The sequence below is a fragment of the Fringilla coelebs genome, assembly GCF_963513975.1.
Source record: "Fringilla coelebs genome assembly, chromosome: 2".
Classification (NCBI taxonomy): domain Eukaryota; kingdom Metazoa; phylum Chordata; class Aves; order Passeriformes; family Fringillidae; genus Fringilla; species Fringilla coelebs.
Window position 1 is genome coordinate 14,225,090 of NC_140029.1, and position 5,002 is coordinate 14,230,091.

The following is a 5,002-nucleotide window of genomic DNA, read 5'->3' on the forward strand; positions in this document are numbered from 1 at the left end:
TACATTCTTAGATATTGTAAAGGAGCTCTTTATCTTTCATTTAGCTTAATATGACTTGTTTTAAGAGTGTTTTGGGATATGGGAAGATACTAAGTCATGCTGCTGACTCTCACAACACACCCCCATTTTTTCATGTGTCCAACAAGCTACACTTGGCCTTCACTAGAGGGACCAGCACAGAACATGATACTGCAAGAGGATTGTATAAAGTAGCGTGTATAAAGTGTGTGTTTGGGTGGCTGGTGTTAGCACACAGTGGAAAGTGCTTGAAGGCCTGGGAGAGTAATTTAGGATTTATGCAAACACCCTAACTGGCTCACTTTACCCTCTACTGGAGCAAGAACAGAGATGCCCAAAGAGCAGAAGCATTTCCATATCACTAAGCAATCACCAGTGGCTAGTAGTAGAAAAGTTAAAATTTATTTCAGGGGTTGTGAATCTGGAAATCCCTCAGGACGGGGTGTTAAAGTAGGGAGACTGAATCTGAATAAACTACCAAAGAACAGACTCAGCTTAACAACATACCTTTAACGAATACAGATATTTTCATTCCCTAGAAATGATTAGACTGGGATCAGAAATGGGAAATACTGTCTCTGTGAGAGACAACACCTTTGTGTTGTCTCAACTCTCTTTGTTTTGCATTTCACAATGAGGAAGTTGCACTATCAGGAAACCTACTGCTGTGTAAGAACACAAAGTGCCTGGTTTCTTTCTTCTCAAGTCAGAAAAGTCACATGATTTAGAAGTTGAAGTCTCAGCAAAAAAAGACCCAAACATTTTCTCCCTTGACTGTTTTTGAAAGTCCTGCTTTAATTTACTCAGAAATATGCTGATATTCTGTTGCTCAAGATAATACAGTTTATTTGATTTAGCTTTCAAATTCACAAGGCAGAAGGAAAAAATATTTTAAAAATTTCATGATGTGTCAAAAAGTTTCATTAAAAAATAGGAAATGCATAGAATTTAGTGGAAAAAAAAGAAAATTAAAAGCAGCTAATTAAGATATCTAGATCTCAGAGACTATAGTACAATTACTTAGTTATGTATTATTGTCCTGGTTTAGGGCAAATTTGGGAGAGAATCCCCAAAGGGGGGCCCCTCCAGAAAGCAAACCCACTCGGCCCCTCCCCCAACTGGTTCGGGAAGGATTCCTCAGAGAGAAGGAACAGCACCCCCAGCACACAGAATGAACAATACCAGATGACACCACTCTGTCACCGCTCTGAAAAAGATGACAAATTCAGAAAGTCTCTCTGGGGGGGTCGCTCTGGTACCAGTCCCTCTGGCACTGAGGCAGCTGCTGCAGCCACAGGGTGCAAACTCTCGGTGTTCCCAGGTCCCAGCCTGGAGCAGGTTCGAGTAGATCCAAAACAGGAAAGGAGAAACAGTCCAGGAAGAAATTTGGACTGTTTAGCTAAACTAACTAATGAGAAGATGCAAAAAGCAAGAGCAAGCAGAAGCAAGAGCAAAGTGAAAGCCAGGCAAAAAGCAAAAGCAGCGCCATGTACTGTACTGTCTGTATGTACTGTACTGTCTGTATGTCCTGCCGGCCATGGGGGAGTGGCTGATAAGAAACCAAAACAAAACATTCACTCCTCAGAGCCAGTGTTGAAGGCACAGAACATAATATCCAGCATAAACAACACACACAAATGGGGATACAAGCATCCTAACATCACCCTAGGACAATTATTATGGGAATTTTCCCAGAATAAGTAAGTTTCATAAGAATGGTAAGAATATTTTTCAATAAGGTTCCAGAAGAACTCAGTTTGTGAATTAATCAGACTCATGGGCATGTGTTTTTACAGCTTCTTCCTTTTGTCTCTGGTCTGTTTGTCTTTGAGCAGGTTTCATGTCATCTTGACATAGCTGAGGCCAATGATGAAATCTTTAATGACCTGCACAGGGTTTGGATTTTATCCTTCAGTGATCACAGACTGTTGATCTGCCCTTCTCTCCAAGGAATGAGTAGTGGCAAGTCTCCTGAAAAGGATCAACATTTTTTAAATTGTGCAAATATGTGTGCTGGCAGGTGGCTAGCAAACGTGTTTAAGGTAAACCAATATTGAAATAATATGTTATAATGAAATATGCACTGAAGTCTGGATTAGGTCTTGTGTACCAGCCAGCAGCTTCTTCCATGCAGAACCTGCTGACTGTGAATCTATCTGCATTTCCAAGAGGGTTGGACTTTGGTGTTTGAGACGGTTAAATGGTTATAACTATCTAAAATGTACATAATTCCTATTATTCTTACTGTATCTTTTTCCTAAATATTACTCATAAGAGAAACAGAAAAAATTGTGCAAAATAGCAAGTGGCACTTTCTTTTTTAGCATGCAACAAGAACTTTAATAAACAGCTGTTAATAAAAGCACGTGGAGCATTATGTAGTGACTGAGGCAAGTTTTCCCCACATCCTGCCCAGAGATGGAGGTCTTTTCTAGTCTGAAGATACAGGAAATAGCCAAGCCAGTTCCCCCAGACGCTTTCACGGTGATGCAACTGAACAATTTATTCAGAGAGTTATGGGACCCCATCTGCACTTGTATCAAAAGCATGTTTTTATTTGCCTCTAAATTTTCTAATGTTCTCTTTCCTTGGAGGGTGGACAGAAAGGCTCAAAGTGGGCACCAACTTTCTTTCTTTACTGTTCAACTAATCAAACTCTCTTCCCCTGTTTTAATTTTTGATTTCCTCCTTTGCTAGGAAGATTCCTTGCATTCCCGTATGAATGCCTCTTTCATGCCCCAGAGGTTCTCTGTAATAAATAAGAGGAGAAAGAGAAAAACTCCTTATTCCACATTAAAATGTAGTGAGTTAATGATTTTTGATTGTGCTAATAAATATTTCCAAGTATTTCAATCCAAGTTGTATGTCCTGTCAAATCTCTGGAACAACATACAGAAAATGCAGTTAATATTCAGTATTGACCTGTAATTTTTCATTATTTTGGACATTTGGGATTCTCTTATCATTTTCCACTGGTGGTTTTTTCCCTAATCCCTAGACCTTGTGTTGATATTTATGAATTCACAATTGCTTCTGATGTTTTATTCAAGCCACTTAAAATTACAGTTTTTCAGCACTAAGCTGTACGTGGAAAAAAAAATCTCTGTCAGAATAGTACAAATACTAAATAAATACTGCATTAGCAATGCTCAGAATTCAGGGCAAATACGAAATTAACAGTTTAATGTGATAAAGCAACATGAATTTCCATATGCTGGCAATAAAAGGACCATAATTTTTCTTTATTATCTTTGAAAACATATTTTAGATCATTAGAACCCTATTCCTGTAGCTTAATACATCTTATCTGCTATTTGTAATTATGCAGTTTAACAAATTTGGGATTTAGACATAACTAATTATCTGCCTGAATCCAAAAATCATCTATGTTGTGTACAAATGATTTGGGGTATAAAAGTTAAAGAAGTAAATGTTGGGAAAGAATCCAGCCAGGCCTCAGTTTTGGATAGAGTAGAAGTATTGTATCTGGATACAGTAGAAGTCCCTTTGGCTCTGATCTTGCAGTGTACTTAAATCAGGGGGAAATATCCCAGGCTTTAAAAAGAAACCTATGACATCTATTTTTTCCCTTATAACTAAGGGGGGTTTGCACAATGAGGAGGTGTTTTTATTTTGTATCACAGTCACAGTTTTGTCTTTGGCACAGTCTTCTGCACTGCCTACAGGTGATTCTTTTCATGGCAGTTTGATTTTTGACCTTTCAGCATGCATGCATACCAGGCTTCCACATTTTTTTTCCCACGACCAGAAGAATGAGAAGCTTTGCAACAGCGCCCTCAGCTTTTTCACGGAATCACAGAATGGTTTCAGTTGGAAAGGATTTTAAAGACCATCTAGTTTTCAGGCGTTACTCTTACATGTAATGAATACTCTGGTTAATGTACTATGTGTTTGCCAGAACATGTTTCTCATATCCTCATCCAGTCTCGCTGGTCATTTGCTAAGTCTTCAGCAAGGTGTGCTTAGCAACTTCATTGCTAACTTGTACCTGCTGTATATACTGTTTTGCTGGCAAGCTGAAATGGCCAGTGAGAGCCACAAACGTTGTGGTTGGTGTGGGAGCCACGGGCTGCACCTGGGCACGTGCATATATCCCAGTCCCCGGGAGGTGCAGCCACGGTTATGGCAACTGCTCTGGTCCTTATGGGCTCTGGAGTGTCCTGGTCCAGAGCCAGGGCTGCCCCTCTGCCCTACACCCCAGTGCAGGCCCCGTGTCATCGCTGCTCTAAGTTTCTCCAGCTCCCAGGAATAAAAAAATTATGATTAATTGAACTTGTTGATTATTTGCCTGTGCAAAGCACACAGCTTATTTAACACAGCTCTATTTTCACAAAATCAATTAGGTTGGAAAAGACCTGAGATCATCGAGTCCAACCTGTGACCGCACACGAACGCGTCAGCCGGATCGCGGCACTGAGTGCCCCACCCAGTTTTTTTCTTAAACGCTTCTAGGGATGGTGACTCCAGCAAACTCCCTGGGCAGTCCATTCCAAAGTCTAAACACCCTTTCCGTGAAGAAATTGCTCTACCTAATGTCGAACCTAAATCTCCCCTGGCGCAGCGTAAGACTATGTCCTCCCGTCCTGTCGCTGGTTGCCTGGGAGAAGAGGCTAACCCCCACCTGGCTACACTCTCCTTTCAGGGAATTGCTCTGGGTGATAACGTCACTCATCATGACTTTAAGCCTCTTCTCCTTAGAAAATTCCGAGGCTCTCAGTTACCTTCCCTAGCAGTGCCACCAAGTGACGGGCCGGGGCAGGAGGCCGTGTTCCCCACGTTCCTGGGGCGCGCCTCAGGCTCCGGGCACAGTGCCCAGCTGAGCGCCGCCAGCCCGCCTTCCTCACGGCACAGTGAAAAAACGGAGTATTAAAAAGAAAAAATAACGATGTTTATAAGACCAAGTCCCGGCAGGGCCCGCCCGCTCTGCCGGGCCCGCCCGACGACTAACGGTGTCCTGCCCCAA